General features: G+C 36.6%; 1 long non-coding RNA gene across 2 annotated transcripts in view; it reads left to right on the top strand.

The window, feature by feature from the left end:
• LOC122147475 overlaps window positions 1-12028 on the top strand; it is a 184750-nt gene that overhangs the window by 81082 nt on the left and 91640 nt on the right. Inside the window, exons 3-4 of one of the 2 annotated variants that reach the window (XR_006161652.1) lie at window positions 6161-6211; window positions 6401-6505. This is a non-coding gene — a long non-coding RNA (uncharacterized LOC122147475). Of the gene's footprint in view, window positions 1-6160; window positions 6212-6400; window positions 6506-12028 lie in introns of those variants that run through there. The other variant, XR_006161651.1, reaches the window with a different exon arrangement.

Genomic DNA, 12028 nt, shown 5'->3' with positions numbered 1-12028 from the left:
GGGAAATATTGAAGGTTGGAATTAAAACTGTTGGGGGTGGCACTGGCTGTGAGGAGGGAAAGGCTAATTGTAATGTGTATATCATGCAAGTGAGAAAAGAAATCATTGATCTTAGGTCTTAAATATTCAACAGTGCTGTGATGAGATATTGGAGGCTAATGAGGATAGCTTTGAAGTTTGCCCTATTAAAACAGATACAGACTGATCAAGCAATCAAATCAAAGCCCCTCACTATGTAAGTAAACAAGCTTACTGAAGATTAAATTTGTCTTTTATTTTTTATTTATTTATTTATTTTAACCCTTTAGCTGTGTTTATGGCATTCAGGTGATACTCAATTCATGTTATGAATGGACAGACATTGTAGAGCACAGAACTTTCTCTTTCTCTTGTGATCACCTTTATTTTTGCATGGTGCTGTAATGATGGTAAAGCATATCACCGCCCCATGCTTTTAAAGAACTGAGACTGTTATAAGCTAATCAGTGACTTGGTAACACATGCTGGAAGGCCTCTATACAAACACCCACACATGTTTGGTACAAATAAAACTGAATACAATTGTAAAAATAAATGTAAATTGGGTTATACTAATGATAACACTTAGGATGACAGGTGTTTATTAGTTTTGCCTCCTCTAAATGAAATGCATGGTGGACAGACAGGTGTTTGTTGCCTGAAGAATTAATGCCGAATCGAAATCAATCTTAATTTTTTCCCAACACTCTAGTTGACAGCATCTTATCCATTCATATCCAGGGCTGTCATTCACATTTTTGCTGATAATCTGTGTTTTTCTGTAAAAGTGACATGCTCATACCAGAGGAACAAGCAGTTGTCTAGACTGATTAACGCATTGATGCTCTAAGTCACACTTTATTTTGTGGGATTTTAACCCAAATCAATGGGTCACGACAAAGCTATTTAATTGGTGATAAGGAAGAAACAACAAGCTTTTTAATGTCACGTCGTAAATTACACTTGTTTGCCTCCACAGATCAGACCAGACAAGTTCCTTTGTCGTCCTGTCCCCCTCCTCTCACTCTGTTGTTTATGGTTGGAGGAGACTGCTGGGCAGATTGAGCAGTAAATTAAATTAATGTAGGCCTTTCTTCAATCATTTCTCATTCCTTCAAAATGATTAAAGCTGATGTAAGAAGTTCATTAAAACAGAAAACATTAGACTCATTAAAAAGCCATTAAAACTATCGCGCCACCATGATTTATTCCATCAGTAGGCAGGGAGGTAGAGCGACATGGAACATGGGAGGAGAAATGGGAGGGCAAGCTGTTTACAAGATGGAGAAGCCCTATCTGAGCTTCCTAATTTGCGTTTTTTGGAAAGCCACGGGCCTTTGCTTGGCCTAGTGCAGAGTCATTGGACTGAGCGCTAATGCACTGATTAGCTGATCCAAGATCAGCTCTCTGTGTATGTTTGTGTTATTGTGATCACTCCGGGTCTCATTTGGCATGGATTGAGCGCCTATGATGTTAGAGGACCATGATGAGGGGCTTTATTACCCGTTATGATTGAATCAGCTGCGCTGCCTCCATGCCTTCCATTAGATATCCTTCCCTCCTCGCCAGCAGCCAGTGGCATTTACTGCTTTAAATGTCATAGGAGCTGATATGAGGGCTGGGAGGAGGGGATGGACTTGCTTGGGTCATTAGTCACAGTGAGGCTTGGTGAACTCTGTTCTTTATCGGATCCAACAGAACCTCTGGTACTCAGAGCTTTGAGGTGCTCCCATACGTTCCTGAATGAGATCGTAGCTTCCCACGTGCCACATGTTTTTGTGACCTTGTTTTTGTCTTTCATCTTGTTCAATCAAAGCCAAGCGATATCAGCCATTCAGGTGCTTGGAGATGTAGAACATGTCAACCTATCCTGGAGTTTCTTTTGGAACCAAAGTAGTGATAGAACTCTTCTTATACACATGACGTACATTTAAGTTTAAAAGGAAAAAAAGGGGGAATTGGTTCTATGTATTGGTGAGTGGATTTTGAGAAGTGGACATTTTGCTCGGAAGTGAAGGCAAATGAACATGAGCTTGCAGGAACTGGGTTTAAGCAGGATTGGAAAAGTCCTGTTTAAGTAACCGGAGAGAAGTCCAGTTATAACATTTTGAAAAAAGAAAAAAAAAAAAATGGACAAATGGATGATTCAAGACTTGAGGCAACAATTTAGATTGCAATAATATTACAACTTTTGATCTCGGGAGAAGTGGGGAAAAAAGAAAAAAGGGGGAAAACATAAAAAAACGATAAAAATGTTACGCCAATCACATGTTTTTTGTTTTGTTTTGCTTTGTGTTTTTGTTTTGTTTCATGTATTGTTCTTATATTTTATAATATTTTTTTATTTTATACACTTTTTATATTTATTATATATTTTTATGTAATAAAATTTAAGATTTGTTTCACTAAATGTATTTTATAAAACACTGTTTCATCGATTATATGTATTTATGTTTGCTCTTATTTTGTGCTATGCTGCCTTTTTACGGTAACAGTTTAGTTTACGGATCAATTTTCACAATTAGTTGCATATAAGCATGCATATCACTGGCATATTGGCTGTTTATAGTACTTAAGCACATATTAAAGGGGTCTTATGACATTGCTAAAAAGAACATAATTTGGTGTAATGCAATGTGTTTACGCAGTTTAAGGTTCAAAAAACACATTGTTTTCCACATACCGTACATTTGTTGCTCCTCTCTGCCCCGCCATTCTGACACGCGTTGATTTTTAAAAAGCTTATTGTTCTGAAAACCGCGGGGTGCTCTGATTGGCCAGCTATCCAGTGCGTTGTGATTGGCCGAATACCTCAAGCGTGTAATGGAAATATTACGCATGACATTGGTGGCAACAATAATACAGCGGGATTAATAGTTACGTCTCCGTATACATTTGAAAGGTGTTATGCAAATCTTCCCACACAGTGACATAGATTTGTGGGGGCGTGTTTGAATGAGGCATTTTAGGAAAGTGTCTTAGCTTTTAGAAAGAATATGTCTTTGGGTTTGAGACTTTAATCTTTGATACTTTGAGGTAAAAGTTTATAGTAAATAGTGAGAATTGGACCTTAAAATAAAGAGTGACCAGTTTTTCTAATCTTTTGCCTCTTTTTATCTAACCAGTACTGTCTTAATTTCCTATTAGTGTGGTGAAACAGGTTTAGCCACTGAAAAATAGCACAGAACAGTATATTGATGTCTCTGTTGCTAGTGCTTTTTTTAATCAAACCCCAGGTTTCTCCATTGAGCTGCTCTGGACAAAAGGTGCCTTTTCCCTACCCAGCTGTTGGTTGGACTAAGCATTTGGTAACATTTGTGTATTGTTGTTAAAAAATAAATAAAAAGTCCCATGAAGAAGGCTTGGAAGACGGTCTAAACCTACATGAGGGAATATGTGGGTTGTGATCTAACTACACACAAACCCCCCACACAAATAATCTGCTCAAAGCCTTTAAATTGCTGCTGTAAATATTTGCCATTTGAAAATAAGTGAATACGACCTGTGCTGCTTCATCTGTGCTGCACACTTCAAAGAGAAAACAAGCAGCAAACAATCCCAAGGACTGTTGTAGCCCATTCAGCATCTCAGTGGTTGAATGGAGTGGACTGAGGCATGTTGGATCAGCTTGAAATAATGCTTCAGAAGTTTCTCTGCCACTGTGTCCTATCTTTTCTTTTAACCTATGAATTCTTGATTTCCTGTCAGTCCCTTTGTCTGACTAATTCTTTAATTTCAAACTCTCGGCTTCTTGCTCAATTTCTTCACATTCCTCTCTTCCTTCCCTTTATTTCTTCAGAGTTGCGTGGCAGTGTCAAGAAAAGTTTGCAACAAAGGAGTCGGCTCTTATTATTCATTCCAATTCTGTATAGGTTAGCCTGTCAGTTCTATGCATATTTAAATATTCATTGCTTCCTTTGAAAAGCAGACGGAAATGCGATGTCTTTCCACCATTGGATATTTGCTATGTATGCATAAGCGCCAAGGCTGTGTTTTTTCCTCCCACTTGTTATCTCAGACACATTCTTTACCTTTGTCTTTGAACACACACTTAAACATGTACCAAACAGATGGAATTTCAACACTCATCAAAAATAAGTGGTCATACACAGAAGATGCCTTTTCGCCTTGCCGATTGAAGCTTTTTCCACTGGATCTCAGCTCACATTTTTCAAAAAGAATCAAGGATTGTGTGGAGCGCTGCTCGTGATGTATTTCTTATGTGCAAAACGGGCGTTGTGCAAAGTGGCGTAATTGCGTGTGATGTGGCCAAGTGGCCGGCCTGACAAGGAGAAGCAGTTGATGTATTAGCGGCTGGTTGAGCTTGTTAACAATGGCTTGCCGAGCGGTGAAGGGGAAAGAAAGAGGGAATCAGGGACAATCAGAGAGAATAGATTATGAAGGCAGCAGTGTGGAGCTAAGTGTTGCTCCCTCTTCTTGCTGCCATGAAATGGGAAATGGAGGATGGCGCTAACATTATTTTATTAATTACATCTCAGTTTGTCTCTGTGATGACAGTTCTTCCCCATCCTCCAACTTTCATCCTGTGCCATTAGTGTTTTTCTTGCCATATTCTGTACCATGTTTTTTTTTTTTCTTTTTTTTTTCTTTTTTTTTTCTTAATGGTACGTATTAGATTTTGTACATTTTTTTCTGAGAGTGTATGGCAGTTTACAAAGTTATGGTAGACTCATTTAGGTAGTTGTGGCCTAATGATTAGAAAGTTGGACTTGTAACCTGGTCATGGGTTTGAGTCTCAATACTGGCAGGAGTTGTAGGTAGGGGGAGTAAATGAAAAGCGCTCTCTTTGATCTTCAATACCCATGACTGAGGTGTCCTTGAGTAAGGCACTGAACCCCCAGTTGCTCCCGCTTTCATTTTTATTTCATGTTGAAATATTGTTACATCATTGTTACATATTATTTGTGTATTATTTGTGGTAGACTGTGTTTTTATCTGTTCACGTTCAGTAAGTTAACCATGTACTGTATAACATGATAGTTTTTTTTTTTATCATTTTTTAAAATATATTTTTCTGCCATTTTTTAAAAATCATTAAAAAATTATAATAATATTTCACAATATTACTGTTTTTATTGTGTTTTTGATAAAAAAGTAACTTTGGTGAGCATTAAAAGACTTTTCAAAAACATTACAAAATGTGCACTTAAGCCATATTATCTGAAAAAAAAAATAACTTAATTTAAACATGGTGACTAAACAGTACATTGACAAATACTTTGACAGTGTATTCCAGTGACAGTGATACAATTATTTGCTGATCAATGCATCAGTTATTTTGTTGTGCATACAGTATATAATATACAGGTTATTTCTGTCTTTTCTACTTATCTCCTCAGAAAGAGCTGTGATTCTTCATCTCTCTTTGCATATTAAGATTATGGTTTTGCAATAGAGGGACAAAAATCAAGAGTGAAACAGTGCAGCTAGTGTTTTAATTAATATCATGGATTGAAACCAAAGGTACCAGTGTTAAAAGACGAGAATCCCTCATACACTTCAGAAATGCCACTGCCTTTCTTCTGTGTCTTTGCGTGTGTGTGTGATAATGTATTTGTGTGAGCAGTTTTGTATTGTGGTGGCAGAGGTTTGCATGTAGCCGGGTGTAGCAGACTGTGTCCGGTCTGTCAGGGTCCAGAACAGGCAGTGGGATAAAAAGTGGTCTACACCAGGGAGAACGGCTGCAGTCTCCCATTGCTCGTCTATGCCTGAGTGGGCCAGACCAATGCTTGCACAGCCCCCCTCCAGGGCCAGACGCTGGACGGGCACTCTCCCAGAACCCCAATGAACCAGCCTGACAACCTGCCTCTAGCCCCAAATGAATAAGTCAGGGCTGCCACTGCCAATCAATCCATCAGTCAGTTAGTCAGTCAAGCAGAGGAACACATGAATGCTTTACACAAACCTCTAGTACACAGAATAAGAACACGGCCCATTCTTGTTCATAACATATGTGTCGTATAAAATCTGTTCAGGCCTTTGTTTCTACTTGAGGGTAATGCCAATGGTTACCAGATGTTCTCAGCTGGAAAATGTGTTCTGTGTCAAAACATGACAAGAAAAAAAGAATATATGTCTTATAACACTGTTTCTAAATCTTTGCTCTACTTTTTAATTGTAGGTGGGGCCCTTATGTGTGTGGAGACAGGAGACCTCATTGTTCCTGTAACTGGTGAGATTTTTAGTTTTTCTCTTTTCTGTGAATATGCCCAAAAGTGTCCACGTCGGATGTGGGATATTCCCACTTAATATTTTGGAATTCCACCCTATCGCCCAGAATTCTCTTGTTCAATGCTCATGATGATGACATAAAACAAAATGAAATTGTTACCCGTTTTTTTTCCTCCTGCCTTATTTACAGGTTTTTATCAATTGCAGGGTTTATTATCATCTAATGGAGGAACTGTTTCTCACAGATGCATTTTATTTACTTAACATGGGATGTTTATCATTAGTTGTGGAAATTTTTTTTAAAATTTTATTTTTATTTAAGTCAGAGTGTAGTTTTTGTTTTACTTCTGACCACAAATTGCATTCTGTATGCAATTGCATTAATGCAAATCTACAATAATAGCGTTTTTTTTTTTTTTTTTTTTTTATTAAGGATTTTAAAATGTTTTTTTGGTAACTTGTTTTAATGAATAGGCTTGTTTTGGATACCAAGCTCCATTAATGACATTTTATGCAAGTTTAAAGCAGTAAGGTTCAGGTGTTGTAGATCTCATGAGCTTTATTATGTTATGGTGTAACCTCTGGTTTTTGTTCAGCAGCATATCTTCTGAACTGCTTGTTTAATTATTCCAGTGCTGTATGTCTAGACTAAATTAATTATATGTAAAATTTACTGGCTATTGAGCATAATTTTGTGTACACCAGATGTTCAGTGATTGTATGGAAGAAATTTTGCACTCAGAACATTCACTAGCCATAATCCCAATCCCAAATCATAATTTCATTTGTACTAGGGAACTTGGGTGATTATCTGCCTTAAGACATCTCTCTATGCAAATTCTCTCAGACCAAGAAGTAAAGGTCAGAGAGAATCACGTTAAAACGTCAAATATTCCAGCTGCCAGCTAAAGCGATTACGACAGGCTTCAGAAACCTGGGTCGAGAGTGCTGAAATAGAATAAAAATAGTGTCTGTTCGGCTAAAAAAAAAACATGATGACATACATTTCACACCTTGCCTTCCTGTCTAGTTTTGAGAGCATGAATAATTAATGAGGATGAATAGATTGATCATGCATTATTGATGTCAATGCCTCTTTCTGCTCTACATGCAGCAGTTCCAGATGATCCTCTTCCTCCTTATGCATTTTCTCATTTTGTGCCAACAGCCAATGAGCAGGATGCCAACTAAACTGTATTCTTAAAACAAACATTTCTAGGCATGAATGTAGATGAAATACAGAAAAGAATATACACGTGAGGATTATCATATTTTTAGTTGTCAGTTATTATGATCGCACACTTAGATGTCAGTAGTCATTAGTGCACTTAATAATAATAATTCACCCAAAAATGGAAATTTGCTGTGGATTTACCAATGGATTCTCAGCAGTGAATTGGTCTGTTATTTAACATCTTGTGAAGTGAAAAGCTGTGTGTTTGTAATAAATCTATCATTAAGCCATTTTAAATTTTGCATCTGGCCAAAATACAAAAAACATCATTCATAATTATAGATCCTTCAGTAAAAAGTATATCTCCTGTTGTCCTCTCACATCAAAATCCTCCAACATATGTGTTTAGAACTGTTTTGGCTTGTAAACAGTGCTTGATCTGTGCATATTTCTCTCCTGATTCAGACGAGATGACTTTTTCACCGGAGAAAGCAATATTACGGATAGAGGATTTGTTTTTTTAACCAAAATTGTCTTAATGATAAGTTTGTTTCTTATAAACACACAGCTTTATAAGATATAAATTGATAGGACTGGAGTAACGTGAATTACTTGTGGATTATTGTGATGTTTGGACTCTCATTCTGACGGCACCATTCATTGGTGAGCGAGTGATGTGATGTTACATTTCTCCAAATCTGTTCTGATGAAGAAACAAACTCATCTACATCTTGGATGGCCTGAGGGTGAGTGCATTTTTCAGCAAATAAAAAATTAGTTTGTATTCCTTTTATTCCTTTTTCTTTTTATTATTTTTGTGTTTATTGTTGTAATTTTTTTTTTATTCTTTTTTTAATTATTCTTTTATTGATTCATGTATAAATGGAAATAAAAATGTTTTTATATTTAGAAATATGTTCTAATGAAGAAACAAACTAATCTACATCTTGGATGGCCTGAGAGTAAGTCCCTTTTTTTAAGCAGTTTTCATTTTTGAGTTTATTCCTTTTAATACCTATTTCTTTAATACTTCCTATACACACACAAAAGGAAAAAAAAGAAATTGTATTCTTTTCATATTCAAGCAGCATATGTTGAACTGGAGCATAAACACCTTCCTCTGTTTAGCGTACAGCCGCAGTGCTGTTGCCCAAGTCCCACCGTCCCTCCTTACAAGATGCAATGAAACATTAATCAGCAAATTGTGCATTACGTTTGTAATTAACATTCAAGAGAGTTTAACTTTGCAATGTTTCATTAGTTTATATGCAAATAATTTTGAGCGATTGCCTCATTTGGTTTGGGAGTGCAATGATGTATTGGCAGAAGGAATTGGAACACGAGAGGGAGAGGTGTTTTCGAATGTGTGTATATATGCGGATCGGTGAGTGTGGCTGTGTGCCATGATGAATGTTCACCTCGTCTGTCCCAGTCCTCCATTTTAGATGCATTTTACACCGGCTCTTTAAATGCAGAGGAGGAATGTTAACCTTAGCCCCGTTCATAGCACAACCAATTCTCTTGTCACACTACATCAAGCTGAAATATACCTGCATCTTGATTGCTCTTCAGGTGCCCGTGTGTGTTTGTCTCCACTGTGCCCTTTAAGTCTGTTTTTGTTTATGAACCTGTATTTATGAGAGGAAAATCACAGTCTTCTGCGCATCTCTGCGTCCAGCTCCATCTGTGTGCTTGCGCTCGTGTGTGATGAGCTTTTGCACTGTGAGTAATGTTTACTAACCTGAGTGGGCAGCAGATTGCAAAAATGCATCATTAGGTTGTTATTACTGGTTGGTGACTGCATGTGGCGACTCGGGCGCCCTGCGTACAATGCTGATTACTCATTTATCATTGCCTTACAAGCTCTTTGGTAAAATCTAGATCATTTCACCCGATCATAATGATGTTCCTCATGGTTTTAAAGCCATTTGGATGGCTCTCATTTTTTGGCATGCATGTTGATTGTGTTTTACTTGTTAAATTGGCTATTAACCCGCTTCTAGTCTCGTCATGCGTTAAGCTGTTTTTTTTTTTTAGAAGGTAAGGAAAACACATCCATCTGGGTCAGACCGTGGAATGTCTTGTCATTCATTATTCAGTCCGTCACGGGCCAGTAATGTGATTGGATGTGACGCGTGTCAGGATCTGGTCGCACCGACAACTCAGTTGCAAACCTAATGAGAAAGAGCAGCTTGCTCTGCGGGACTCCTTTTTTAGCAGCTTTTAAAATGGGTTTTGCATGTTATAAGGTGTACTTGGGGAACTTAGTCTGGTCAGCTGTGATGTTTGATTCTGTTATTCATTTAGTGTGGTCTCGCAGCTAAAAGTCTGCGTAGTATGTTTTTTATGCACCATAGGTGTTAGAACGACTCTCTGAGCTTGTGTATGATCTATGTTCATGTTCTTCACTTGGCAGAATTATGAAATTCTGATTATGAAATTATGAAATTCTGATTATGAAATTCTAATTATGAAAGGCTGAGGCCTGTAATGGAGATCTTAAGCTTTAAAACCTCCTTTAATATACTTTAACCACATTAAAAGCAAGGTGTAAATATACCTGAGATACATTGTGATCAGATCACTAGACAAACACTTCAGTTCAAAACTTTGGATTCAGCACAATATATATAATATTAGAAATCACTCTAAATATTTATTATTATATCAATGTTGAAAACACTGCTTAATGTTTATGTAGAAACTGTAATGCAGTAGTAAACTGTAATAGAAAGTTTAAAGGAACATTATTTTGTTTAAATATTTATTAATAAATAAAAATATATATATATGATATATAGAATATATATATATATATATAACAATACTTTAGTCTTTACTGCCACTTTAGATTCATTTATTGCATCCTTTGTGAATAAAAGTATTCATTTCCTTTAAAAACCATTTGAACTGTAGTGTACATTAAGCACACCTTTTTTATTTAACTTTTAACATTAAAACATTTTTAAAGTTGTTTTTTTTTTTGTATTTTTCCCAAAATCTTTTAAACTGACAGTAAAATAACAATTCATATTTTTAATGTGGTATTTATTTTAAACATTAAAATATTTTTACTGCATTTTCTTTTGTATTTTTCCCATTATCTTTTAAACCGTCTGTCAGTACAATTTTATAACGATTCATATTTTTAATGTGGCATTTATATCACAAGAGCTTCACTATCTGTCAAAATGATTGAAAGCATTTTGAATCATCTGTCAATCTCTTTAAAATTGTGTAAATGGAAATATTTTATGTTGACGGAATCTTTAAGTGCAGTTTTCATTTTGTGTGTGTTAGTGCAATCAAATCATTCCAAATATTATCAGGATATGGATTACCAGGTGTAAATTGAGACAAAGATATCCCTGTGAACTCTTTAAATAAAGTAATTCATAAATGTGTTGAGTTGGTGGACTTGTGAAAGTATGGTAAGGATACACTAATATCCCTATGTTGTGATTAGATGAACAAGCTCCTCCTAAACAACATTTTAGAACATTTAGCATATGTTCCTGTTGAGTGCAGTGCTTTTGCCTCTTTTGTCCAGTGTTTCAATGAACAAACTGTAAATTGTTAGTCCATCTCTTTATAGTATTAATTACTTTTGAGGGGTTTCGTTTTCATATTAAGGATCTTGATGTCATCTGTGAGCAGATTAAAGAGCAGCTGGCCATTACCTAATGCAGAGACTCCATAATTCTCCATGCTTGCCCTTGCCTTTGATCTATGCCCTCCAGCCTGACATAAACGCAGTATCATTAAATGACAAGTGCCAATACGTCGATTCTACATGATCCATGTGAGATTACTCAGCAAAAGTGCCTTTCCATCAGAGGCTACGGAAATTAGTTGCTAGTAGTCTGTGACCATTGTTCTATATGCGAAATGTATGCAATTTTTAAAAATTTACTTCTGCCCTTTTCCCAAGCATGCTGGAAGAGAGCCAAAACAGCTATTTTTCGGACAATTCATTTGTCAGTCCTATTAGAGAAGTGCAACTGGACTTTTGACTTGTGGAGATGAACAGCTTCACAGTTTTTGACTTTTAATACAAATAAGTGCTTTTCCAGCATCGGAAACCTCTTCTTTCAGGTGGAAAGTTTTGCTAATTGTGCAAAGAAGTCTCAGCTAGAGTTTTAATTAGTATAATGACTGTATATCTCTTGATTAGAGTGCGAGAAGGTCAGTGATAACTTTGCGGTATAATGAGATTACAGTATAATGCTGATATTGCAGCAGTGATTACTGAGGATTTAGCCTCTCGCTCAACAGACGATGGCCCTTAACTGTTTGGTAAGAGGTTGTCTCAGGACATCTCTTATTCAAATGAGAGAAAAACTGTGTGAGCACTGTGGGGCACTTTCTGTTTTATCTTTCATAATGAAATTCTTATTAAGCAGCTGGCTTATTCAGGACCCTGAAAAGCTTGATTAGTTGTTTCATTTCATATTTAAGATGGCCAGACAGTACTGTTTTAATTACATTGCAGATGTTGGGAGGCGTGTGGGCATCTTCTCTCAAACGGTCTCTCGGGAGTCGGGGGCAGACTTTGAAAGAACTCGTTTTCTCTATCTTTATTTATTTAGGGTATTTTTATTTGCATGTGTCTGGGTTTTTGTAGAAGTTGCAAAATAAGTGCTG

Source organism: Cyprinus carpio, chromosome A14 (assembly GCF_018340385.1).
Source record: "Cyprinus carpio isolate SPL01 chromosome A14, ASM1834038v1, whole genome shotgun sequence".
Lineage (NCBI taxonomy): Eukaryota > Metazoa > Chordata > Actinopteri > Cypriniformes > Cyprinidae > Cyprinus > Cyprinus carpio.
Note: the sequence above shows the minus strand (reverse complement) of the source record. Positions and strands in the feature narration are given on the sequence as shown.